This window comes from Oratosquilla oratoria, chromosome 42 (assembly GCF_046742065.1).
Source record: "Oratosquilla oratoria isolate Oo_2021 chromosome 42, ASM4674206v1, whole genome shotgun sequence".
Taxonomy (NCBI): Eukaryota; Metazoa; Arthropoda; class Malacostraca; order Stomatopoda; family Squillidae; genus Oratosquilla; species Oratosquilla oratoria.
The window spans coordinates 21,072,693-21,085,192 of record NC_134818.1 but is presented as its reverse complement, the minus strand read 5'-3'; the positions used below and the strand labels follow the sequence as shown (position 1 = coordinate 21,085,192).

At 43.9% G+C, this 12,500-nt stretch overlaps 1 protein-coding gene across 4 annotated transcripts in view; it reads right to left on the bottom strand.

Moving 5' to 3' along the window:
• LOC143021407 (uncharacterized) overlaps positions 1-12,500 on the bottom strand; it is a 639,877-nt gene that overhangs the window by 613,645 nt on the left and 13,732 nt on the right. For 2 of the 4 annotated variants that reach the window (XM_076178845.1, XM_076178844.1), the window contains exon 1: positions 852-1,009. The exons of the other annotated variants lie outside the window; for them this stretch is intronic. The gene's annotated coding sequence lies outside the window, so the exon portion shown is untranslated. Of the gene's footprint in view, positions 1-851; positions 1,010-12,500 lie in introns of those variants that run through there. 4 annotated transcript variants of the gene reach the window in all.

The window sequence follows — 12,500 nt, the reverse complement described above, 5'->3', positions numbered from 1 at the left end:
ACACACACATATATATATATATATATATATATATATATATATATATACACACACACATATATATATATATATATATATATATATATATACATGTATACACGTTACCCATGTTATTTCGTATCATCGTAAAATGTAATTAAACCTTCTTTACCAGAGTTATATATAAAATATATTCTGGTCAGGTCAATCATTCATTTATAATCACCTAATATGTACATTTGTGGGTAGAACCACCTACCTTCACACATCAGCCTTCCTGAATTACAAAAAATTCTTGACAATGCCAACCGATTTCATTCAACTGCAAAGCAGCCCTCGTATATGTAGATGTAAATGACATCTATCATGCAAAGTTAAATCATTAAAAGAAATACAGATGTACTTATGTATAACTATAAACTCTCACCCCCATATATTATATATATATATATATATATATATATATATATATATATTATATATATATATACGCATACATATATATACGCACACAAGTACACATATCTCACATGGACATACGTATACTGTATGCATGTAAATATTTGGTGTAAGTATATGCAATGCATTTATTGAATTGCTCATTGAAGTTTTTTCTTCACTCTTCATAACTAAGATGCCGCCTCCAGCTTTGTATATATTTATATTATTTACCTTTGAATTACCAGACCATTACATCTTTTCCTTAATGTAAATACCATCAAAGTAACGAATTATCATTATTCCCAGAAGGAACAAAACATGTTTCTAATATTGTCAATCAGATTACAAATCTCTCAAAATAGACAGTCACTCAAAATCCAAAATTCGACGACAAACACAAGTTATAAAAACAGCAAAAGTTAAAGACTCACCGGCATGATGTTAGTTGACGCTGTTTAAATTAAGATCCAGTGGGTTTCACGAAGATCCGACGCTTACAAAAAACCACAAGTGAGAGATTCGTGAGTCGCTCGCGTGAGTGTCAGAGACCGCGAGTCAAGTACGGAACGCGAGAGCGAGCGCGTGCGTACCCCACCGTCGAGCAAGAAGGACTGAAGCTTGCACCGTCCCGCGCTGCGATTTATTTGACTGCTTGGTGTTGACATGAATGGATTATTCACACCTTTGACTGTCTTTCCTCCACTTTTTTTTTAAGTGGATCAATAAGGACCCGGTTCGAGTACTTGTGGATCAGGATGAGCACTTGCTTGAGGTTGTCCTTTAAGGGTGACATTCAAGTTAAGGTGTAGTGGTCGCACTTTGAAACGGAGGAAGTGGTTGTGGGGCAGGGGATCAATAGCTCGGCCTGAGTGTTCTCGAGGGACACACATACACACACATACACTTACACACACATATACACACACACACACACACACACAAGCACTTACACACACACACATGCACAAACACCTTTACACACATGTACACGCACGAACGTACTCACACATGCACACACAGACACACACAAGTACCTAGGAGTCTAGATTTTTTCACCCTATGAACACATTAAAAAAAAAATTACGCCATTGATTAACATAACTCTGGTGTTTCACTTCATGGAGACGATGAAAAACGCAAAAAAGGAGAGGGGGGGGGCCTCATCCGATCCGTCCTAGATGAGAATATGCTGCAGTGATGAGCCCACACAAAGGAGGAGGAAGAATCATAGGGATACAACAAGAGCAACTGAAGGGTCCCCAATCTTGAAGCAGACCGTGCAACTTAAGGATAAAATGTTTCATGATTTCTGTATTCTAAAAAAAGTGTGAAAATGAAATGGAAGATATCACAGATGGGAAAACTGCAAGAGTTCATGGAAATATGTCAAGGACAATGAGCCACAAGGATATTAATGTACATTATTTTGCCATAGATGAAATAGTTTAAAAATATGAATGGATCTCGAGGAAATTTTGTTAGATAATGACACGCGCACGTAACCTATCCTACATATTACAATTAGATGCACACATACTATATACATACATACGAGTATATATATATATATATATATATATACATATATACATATACACACACATATATACACAGGCGTACATATAAACACACACACACACACATATATATATATATATATATATATATATATATATATATATACTGTACGTATCACAAAGCTCCAGTCAAAATAGAATACGTACGGTAAGTCGCTGTGTTGAAGGCGGTAAACAGCTGTTTGCTAATACAGCCCGAAGGACAAAGCGCTCACAAACGTGAACCACAGGAAAAATTACGGCATGCGAGCAAATACACAGGTGAATCAACAGCCAATAGAGATCTGGTGGCAAAAGACGGAGAGACAGAGACAGACAGACGGTCAGACAAGAGAGATAGTAGATAGAAAGAAATGGATAAAGAGATGGACTGAGAGAGAGGGGGATGGATACAAAAATGGATAGAGGGAGAGAGAGAGAGGGGGAAGACGGGGGAGGGAGAGAGAGAGGGAGAGGGGGAGAGAGAGAGAGAGAGAGAGAGAGAGAGAGAGAGAGAGAGAGAGAGAGAGAGAGAGAGAGAGAGAGAGAGAGAGAGAGAGAGAGAGAGGGGGAGATGGAGAAAGAGAGAGAGAGAGAGAGAGAGAGAGAGAGAGAGAGAGAGAGAGAGAGAGAGAGAGAGAGAGAGAGAGAGAGAGAGCTTAGTAACTGAAGACCATTGTGGGAAGTAAAATCAAGCGTACGATGGTAAAGGAAAAGAGAGAGTCGTCTGCGCGCTCGCACACTTCTCCAGCTTGACTTTAACACTAAATTCTTATTTGCTCATAAATGGTTCCGCGAGCGCACGCGCGTGGACACACGCATGTACACATCCACCCGCAATCATGTAGGCACACACGCGTGCACACACGCACACATACGCAAGCAAGCACACACGGACAACCATACACACTTGCCCGCACGAAACTTACAAAGGACACACACATACACACACACTCAAACATATACACACGAACACGCACGCATACGCATACACATTAAGCATGCACATGCATGCACGCACATACAAAACTCACAAGGCAGATAATAACACGCACACACACACACACACACACACACACACACACACACACAAGGGAAGACGTTTCATTACATAAGTTATCCTCACGAAGGCCTAAGTGGAAAAAGACAGACTTGGGTTGAGGACGAGGTTGTGTGTCCCCTACACAACCCGTCCGTTCCCAGCTCATGCCTCTGTCAAACTTGAGACAACAATGAAAATAACAGAACAGAGATATGTACACGAGAAAATAGATTCAAATTCAGAAACCACCACGACAAATACAATAAGTTAACGAGAGTATGTCTATTTATGCAATGTATTTCTATATCAACAGAACAAAGTTAAGCTCTGGAATGGAGTAAAAGCAGAGAAAGTAACAATCCTTTTAGATAAATTCATGGATCACCACAATGGAAACACTGTAAAGCAGGGGGTAAGTATGATATAGAGGACTGCATACCACAAGAATTAGTTTGACGACCAGGGGATGGTCTATTAGTGTCGAGTAAGTATGGGGAAGGGTAAGCAACGGGGAGGGTAGCAACTGAAAAAAAATAATAATAATAAAATGAATAAATAAATAAACAAAGATAAATAAAATAAATAGATAAATAATATAAATAAAATAAATAGAGATAAATAAATAATGAATAAATATATAAATAAATTAATTAATAAATAAATAATTCTATAAAAATAAGATCATAGGCGATGAAGGAAGAGAAAGAGCAGCTCGGAGAGAAAGTGTAAGAAGAGTTTAGGAAAACAAAAAAAAGTGGAAAAGAGCATGAAAGAAAGAAAAAAAAATAAAGAGTAGTGGACAGGGTCGCAATAACACAAAGAGAAAAAGAGGACCGAGGTAGCAGGGAGGGAAAAACTTGGGGTGTGGGGATGTTACTGAACAAAGAGAGAAAACGGGAGGCGGAAAACAAGACTGGAAGGGGAAAATGGGAAACTGTATAGGAAAGGGAAAGGATGAAAACAAGGCTGGAAGGGGGAAAAGGCAGGAGAAATGATATACGAAATACAAAAAATATATAAAATAATATGTAAGAAGGAAAGAAAAAAGGATAGAAAACAGAATGGAAGAAGAGAGAAAGAGAACAAGTATGAAAGAAAGGAGGGTAAATTGGAAAACACAAAGTGAGAGAAAAATGTGGGGAATATTATAGAGAAAAGGTTTACAGTGGGGAGGATGAGAGTTTTATGTGTGAGGGTTCCGAAGCAACCCCAAAGAATATAAGGGAGAGGAAGAGACGGGACAGAAAAGATACTATTACAGAAAAGAGAGTGTATGAGAGAGAGTGGGAGCGAGTGAGCGAGCGAGAGAGAGAGAGAGAGAGAGAGAGAGAGAGAGAGAGAGAGACAGACAGACAAAGAGAGGGAGACAGACAAACAGACAAAGAGAGGGAGACAGAGACAGAGACAAAAGGGAAACAGAGACAGAGACAAAAAGAGAGACAGAGAAACAAAGAGAGAGAGAGAGAGAGAGAGAGAGAGAGAGAGCTAAAAAGTTAGGGAAAAAATGGGGAGGAAAGGGGCACCCTAAATGAGGCTCGGGGAAAAGGAGACGGAATAGAATCACATGAATATAGAATCACATGAATATGAGATCGAGTGTTGAAATAAGAAAATTGCCCTGATGAGTCAAAGAACAAGTGGGGATGGGTACGGGGAAGGATGCCGAGGAGGAAGACGAGGAGGAAGACTTGGAGGAAGACGAAGAAGAAGACCAAGAGGAAGGGGAGGAGGAAGGCAAGGAGGAAGGTGAGGAGGAAGACGACGAAAAAGAGGAGGAAAAGAGGAGGAGGAAGGAAAGGAGAGGGAGGAAAAGAGCAAGAGGAAAAATAGGAAGACAAAAGGGAGGAAGAGACGGAGAAGATGTAGTACAAGGAGCTATGGGGGAATTGCAAGAGGCGAAGAAGATGAAAATGAAAATGGAAGAATTGGAAACAGAAGAGGAGGTGAAGTTGGAGGAGGTAGATCAAATGGAGGAGGTGAAGGAAGTGGAGGTGGTGGTTCTGGTGGTGGAGGAAAAGGTGGAAGATATAGCAGTGGAGGAAATGTGGTGGATGTGGTGGTGGAAAATGAGCGGTGGAAGAGGTGGCGTTTCAGGTGGTGAGGGCTCAATAAATGGTGGAGGTGGTGGTGGAGTAGGTAGTGGAGGAGGATGTGGTGGTGGAGGATGTGGTGGTGGAAGATGTGGTGGTGGAGGAGGTGGTGGTGGAGGAGGTGGCAGTGGAGGGTGTGGTGGTGGTGGAGGCTATATTGGTGGAGGTGGTGGTGGAGAATATTGTTGTAGTGGAATAAGTGGAAGTGGAGGTGGTGGAGGTATTTGAGATGGTGGAAAATGTCGTACAAATGATGTTGGAAGAGGTGGAGGAAGAAATGGTAGGTGTTGGCGGAAGTGGTGGAAGTGGTGAAGTTGGTGGAGTAGGTTTTGAAGGGGAAGGTGGAGGAGAGGTGGAGACGGTGAAAGTGGTGGTCATGGTGAAGGTGGAGGAGGAGATGGAGGTAGGAGAGGAATGTGGAAATGAGGCGTTAGCCTCGGCGCAAACTCAGGCGACAGAGGTGACACAGACGACGTAGCACAGAGCAAAAGCAGACTTCGTGTTGCTGAACTGAAAACTGCAGTTTGAACTTCTCCCTCACTTGAAATGCTTCTTGATGTACTACCTCAGCATTTCAAGTGAAAACGAAATTAAATTTGTACTTCAATTCAGCAGTAGGAAATCTGCCTTTGCACTTTGCTGCGTCGCCCGTGTCTCAGTTTGCGCTTAGGCTTAGAGGAGAAGGAAGAACGGGAAAAGTGAAAGAGAGAGCGAGCGAGTGGCGAAGGTATCAGTGGGAACGTACGAGGAACGAGGAAGAGATGAAAGAAAAGAAGGAGGAGTCAGGAGGAGGTGTGAGGAATGAGGAGGTGTGAGGAATGAGGAGGAGTGAGGAGTGAGGAGGAGTGAGGAGGAAGAGGAGTGAGGAGAAGGAGGAGTGAGGAGAGGGAGTGAGGAGAAGTGAAGAGTAGTGAGGAGAAGGAGGAGTGAGGAGAGGGAGTGAGGAGAAGTGAAGAGTAGTGAGGATAAAGGAGTAGGAGAAGTGAGGAGGAGTGAGGAGGAGGAGTGAGGAGGAGGAGTGAGGAGGAGGAGTGAGGAGGAGGAGTGAGGAGAAGTGAAGAGTAGTGAGAAGGAAGGAGTAGGAGAAGTGAGGAGGAGTAAGGGAGAGTGAGGAGTAAATAGGAGGGGTAAGGAGGAGGCGTGAGAAGCGGTATGACAAGGTTCCATGTCACGGGGCGTGACCTGGTGTCACGTGGTGTCTCATGATGACGTCATAATTATATCGTAATACTGTACCCGGTATATCTAATGCATAGTTAGATTATTACTCTAACCGCACATGACGTATCAGATGATACTGTGTCACATATGTCATTTAACATGAGAAGTGTTATGTCACTACCTTAAATCATGTAGAATTGTCTAAATATGTTAGTATTCAATGTCCTGTAGTGCAGTGGTATAGTGTGTTGTGTATTATATTTCTGATATACACGTTCATATCATTCTATATGACATCATAGGATGTTATATGACATATCAAACTATACAACGTCATATTATAACATTCATATGCCACCATGTCACAGTACGCTTATCTCAACTCATGACGTCATATATTTCATTACACGATCATGTCACAACGTCATATCGAATTACAATGTCACACCACTGAGTCATATGACACCGGTCATATCATGATCATAGGTGATATAATATCATCACATCATGACGTCATGTAGCTCTACCTTCCGTTGCACCACATCAACCCGCCACATCACATCACATCCCATCTAGGGCAACGGGACAGAATGCCTTGTGGCTCTGAAAAAATGTAATGGAATCCCTTGTTGTGGGGGCGGATTGTGTCAGAGACGTGCTCCCAAGGAGTCACGTGACGGTAGGGGGAACGGGCACGTGATGGAATTACGTTGGCGGGACGGGGAGGTGGGAGGGAGGGGTTGGGAGATGGGAGGGATGGGAAGGTAAGGGGAGGGAAGGGACCGGGGAGGGTGAGGCGGGAGTCGGGAGGAAGAAAATGGGCAGTGCGTGACGTAATAGGAAAAGATTGGAACGGGGGAAGCCGGAGGAGTAAGGCGGTGAATGGGGGTGGAGTGGGTGGAGGAGGTCAGATCTGCAAGAAGAAACCCAAGTCTTGTGTTGTAAGACTTTCAAGGAAAGGCTAGGAGAGAGACTTACCCAGAGCATTCGAAAGATCTTCAGTGTTGGATTAAAAGTCATGAGCCTGCGGTCTGAGACTAAGACTAAGAAAGACTTCCTTGAGAGAATATATCGGGTAAACCTTTAGACGAAAGACTCATGGCTTTCAAGAAAAATTTGCTAGCTCATTGTGAGACCGTCTCACATGAGACACGAAGAATGGCCAGGAAATCTAAGTCTTATACTGAGAGGCTAAAAGCACTACAGGGAGTTTCGATTTTTCTATAATAGATTTTATAAACAGACTAGCCGGTAAGACTATGAAAGACAAGTCGAGAAGACTTAGAATGGAGCTTGCACGGGACGACTTATAGTCTTCAGCAAGGAGGTTCAAGAAAGACAGTCTGTTAAGAGTTGGAGTCTTGTGTGGGAAGACTCAGACAAAGTTGCTGAAATTGTAAGGGAAGGCGGGAAGAAAAGGCTGGAAAAGAGGAGGAAAAGAAGGACACTATTTCTGGTTGCCAGAGAAAGAGGAAAAGGGAGAGAAAAGGAGATACAAAGAAACAAAGAGACAGAAAAATACAAAGAGACTGAGAGAAAGAAAGAGATAAAGAAACAGAAACAAATACGGAAAGAGAGGTAAAGAAACAGACAGAGAGGTAAAGAAACACACACACACACACACACACACACACACACACACACACACACACACACACACACGACTCATGGCACAGTTGTAGCGATCGCGGCTGCCACTACGACTGTCCTGGTTTGAAACCCGCCCAGAGCTGAAATAATTTCAGTATCGCTGCGCTGCGAGTCGTTACAACAACTCTCGAGGGCGGGGAGTTGTGTATGTATGTGTGCGTGTATGGTCACAGCATTACCCATAGATCGGTCTTATGAGCTCTGAGCTTTCTTCCGGGAGTGAAATAGTTGTCGATCATGAGTCTAACATGTGATCCATGGTGGTGAACCACACACAAACACACACACAAATACACACACACACACACACACACACACACACACACACACACACACACACACACACACACACACACACATATATATATATATATATATATATATATATATTATTATCTACATATGTATATATATATATATATATATATATATATATACGTGCGCACACACACACACACACACACACATACACACACACACCGGGGTGACCGGAGAGGGAAGGAGAAAAAATAGAGAGATAGAGACAGAGAGACACTAGGGTGGAGTGTGAGGAAAAGAAAATAAAAGTGTGGGAAGAGAGAGGAGAAAGAAAACTCGCTCGATAGAAAGAAAAGATGCAGTGCTGAAAGAAGTCGATAGGAAAGAAAAAAAAAAGTCAGAAGGGAGGCAAGGATGGGATGGGGAGGGAAATGTGGAGAAGAGATATGAAATAACCATAAAAGAAAAAGGTAATAGAGAGGAACAGAAGAGGGGAGAGGGGACAGAACGGGAGTAGAGGGGAGAAGAGGGGAAGTGAGTAAAGAGAAGGGATACCTGAGGAAAAGGAGAAAAGTGGACGGAATTGGAGAATAGGGAAGAGGAGGAGAGGAGAGGAATAGGGAGAAGAGGGGAGGGGCTGTGGAGGGATGAGAAGGGGAAAGCGGAGGGAAGGGGAAGGAAGGGGAAGGAAAGGTGAGGGGAGAGAGGGAAAAGAGGAGTGAAGGGGAGGAAAAAAGTGAGGGTAAAAGGAAGGGGAAAGGGGAGAGGAAAAGAGATGGAGAGGGAGAGGAGATGGGAAGGAAGAACAGGGGAAAAGGGACGGGAGGAGAAGGGAGGAGATGGAAAAGGAGGGAAGGAGAGGAGAAAGGAGGGGAAAGGAGAGGAAAGGAAGAGAAAGGAAAAGAGAGGAGAGGAGAGGAGACGAGAGGAGAGGAGACGAGAGGAGACGAGAGGAGACGAGAGGAGAGGAGAGGAGACGAGAGGAGAGGAGACGAGGAGGGGGTTGAGGGAAGAGGAGGAGGACAAAGGGGAAGGAAGGGGAGGTGAAGTGAGAGGTAAACGGTGGGAAGGAGAGAGACGGGGAGGGAAGGAAAGGGTAAGGCGATCCAGAAAGGGGAAAACGGAGGGAAACGAGGAAGACTATTGTGAAAAGGGGCAGAGTAAGAAAATTGTGGTTTAAGAAAAAAAAAGTCGAATAGACGTGAATAAAATGTAGTCAAAGAAAAGCACAGGGGATAAGATAGGACGATAGGGGAGGAGGAAGGGGAGTGATAGGAGGGGAAGGGAGGAGAGGGGAGAGAAGAGGGGAGGAGAGATGAAAAAGAAGCCACAGTGGGAGAGGAGGAGGAAGAAGAAAAAAAAAGATGGGATGAAAGGCGGATAGATACGTGAAAGAGCAGAATGGGAAGAAAAAGAAAATAAGAAAGTGGAATGAGGAAGCCGTGAAGTGGAGGAAGGATAAGAGATCGAGGTGGAGAATTTAGAGGTATAAAAAAGGAAGAATAACACGAGGAGGAAGAAGGGGTTAAAGAAGAGGGATGGGGAAAAGGAGGAAGAAGAGGAGAAAGAGGAGGAAAAAGAGGAGGAGGAAGAGGAGCAAGAAGAGGAAGAGGAAGAAAATGAAGAAGAGAAAGAAGAGTAGGAAGAAGAAGTGGAGAAAGAAGAGGAGGAAGAGGAAAAAGAGGAGGAAGAGGATGGAGAAGAGGAGTAGGAAAAAGAGGAGGGGGAAGAAGAGGAGTAAGAAAAAGAGGAGGAAGAAGGGGAGTAGGAAAAAGAGGAGGAGGAAGAAAAGGAGGAAGAGGATGATTACGATAAAAGGAGAGAAAAATGAAGAGGAGAGGAGGAGAGGAAGGGGAAGGAAATAGCAAGGTACGGGTAGAAGCAGTGAAAAAGGGTATAGGGAAGAAAAGGGGCGGGCCAGGGGAGTGGGAAAGACCGGGCCAAGTGAGAGCGAAAGAGAGTGAGAGCGAGAAAGAAGAGAGAGAAAGAAGAGAGAGAGAGAGAGAGAGAGAGAGAGAGAGAGAGAGAGAGAGAGAGAGAGAGAGAGAGGAGAAACAGACAGTAGGACATACATAAGACCTTCAGATAGACATAGATATATGTATATATATGTATTATATATATATATATATATATATATATATATATATATATATATATATATATATATTATATATATATGAGAGAGAGAGAGAGAGAGAGGAAGAGGGAAGGGAGAGAGAAAAGGGAAAGAAAGGGGAAATGAAGAAAGGAGGAGGAAATGAAGGCAATAAGAAGGGAAGGGGGACAAAAGAGAAAAGAGGAAATTTGCCTGACGGGATATGAAGGATGTGGTCAGAGAGAGAAGATGCAATAAAGGCGGAAGGAGGGCAAGCGAAGACAAGCGAATGCAGAAGACAAGAAGAGGCGAGGATAAAGAGGGAAAAAGAGAAGAAACGGGACAAGACAAGAGGGAAGGAAAGTCGAAGAAAAAAGGACAGACTAAGAAAGGAGAGGAGAGGAAAAGGAACTTGAGAAGGAGAAAGGGAAATAAAGAAGGGAGAGGAAGTTTCGAAGAGAGGAAGGAGAAGCAGAGTAGAGAAAAGGGAACTCGAGAGCTTGAGAGAAGGTGCTGGAGAGAGAGAGAGAGAGAGAGAGAGAGAGAGAGAGAGAGAGAGAGAGAGAGAGAGAGAGAGAGAGAGAGAGAGAGATGGATGGAGCGTTGGAGAGACAGAACAATTGTGAGAGACAGGCAGATCACTGGAGAGAGAGAGAGAGATAGAGAGATGGATGGAGCGTTGGAAAGACAACAATTGTGACAGACAGGCAGATCACTGGAGAGAGAGAGAGAGAGAGAGAGAGAGAGAGAGAGAGAGAGAGAGAGAGAGAGAGAGAGAGAGAGAGAGAGAAAGAGAAAAAGAGAGAAAAAAAGGAAATGAGAAAGAGAAAATGTAAGAAAAAGAAAAAAGAAAATTAGAAAGAGAAAATGTGAAATATAAAAAAAAAAGAGAAAATAAGAAAGAAAAAGTGGGAGAAAACAAAGGGAATCTAAGGAGGGAAGAAAAAAAAATGAAGGATGCGTCTGAGGAAAGACAAGGGCGTCTGAAGGAGAAGGAGTATGTGAGAGGGAGGAGGAGGAAGAGGAGGAAGAGGAGGAGGAGGAGGAGAAAGAGGAAGAGGAGGAGGAGGAGAAAGAGGAGGAGGAGGAGGAGGAGAAAGAGGAAGAGGAGGAAGAGGAGGAGGAGGAGGAGAAAGAGGAAGAGGAGGAGGAGTAAGAGGAGAAAGAGGAGGAGGAGGAGGAGGAGAGCGCCCGAAGGGTGAGGGGGAGGGGAGGTGGGGTGAGGGGGGAGGAGAGGTTGTCCGACGGGGGATGTAGATCGTCAGAGGGGAGACAAGAGCGTCAGACTCGGGAGGACAGGGTCAGACCGGGTAGCAATGCGTCAGAGTAGAGAGGAAAGCTTCAGAGAGAACAGGAGGAAGTCTGATGAGAGGAAAAAAAGAGCACCACAGAGAAGAGCAGAGGTTCAGTATGGAAAGGAGGGGGGTAATAGGGCTTGGGAGGGAAAACTAGGACTTGAGAGGGAAGAGAAGGGAGTAGGAATTGAGGGGAAGATGAAAAAGATAAAGAAATTTCCAGAGGAGAGAGGAGAAAGGAGAGAGGAGAGAGGAGAAAGGAAAACTAGAAAGGAGAAGGAAAGAGCCCAAGGAGTTAGTGAAGACGTCAAAGGAGGAAGATGAAGACATCAAGAGTGGTCTTCGGAAGAAGAATCTATCATATAGTAGACCAACGCGAAAAAAAAAAAAAAAAATCTTCGAGAAATCAGCGCATTAGAGATCTCAACGAGATGGGAAGCCACCGGCCAGAGAAAACAGGAAGGCGTCACAGAAGAAAAGCTTTAAGGATGAACGTGAAGTTTCGTAGCGGAAGGAATCCATAGAGAGGGAACGATATACTGGGACCAAGGAAAAGGGATTAATTCTGAAACGATAAGAACCGGGTATATGATGGGTCTGAGGGGAAAGGATGAATCGCTGAGGGGGGGGGGTTTGAACCACGGGGTGGAGGGCACTGCCGGGGGGGGCAGAACCACGGGGTGGGGGGCACTGGGTTCGAGGAGAAGAGGATCCATTCTTAGAGGAAAAGAACCTGGTCTTTTAAAACTGGAAAGGATCTGGGTTTGAAATGAAAAAGACTGGATTACAGGGGGGGGGGTGACTGGGCGAAAAGGGGACAAGAACCGTAAGAGGGGGAAAAGTAACGAGTCCCAAAGTGGAAAAGAAGAGGCAAATGGGAAAAGGACTTTCTCAATATGAAAAAGGGATGGGTCTTTTGGGGGGAAAGGA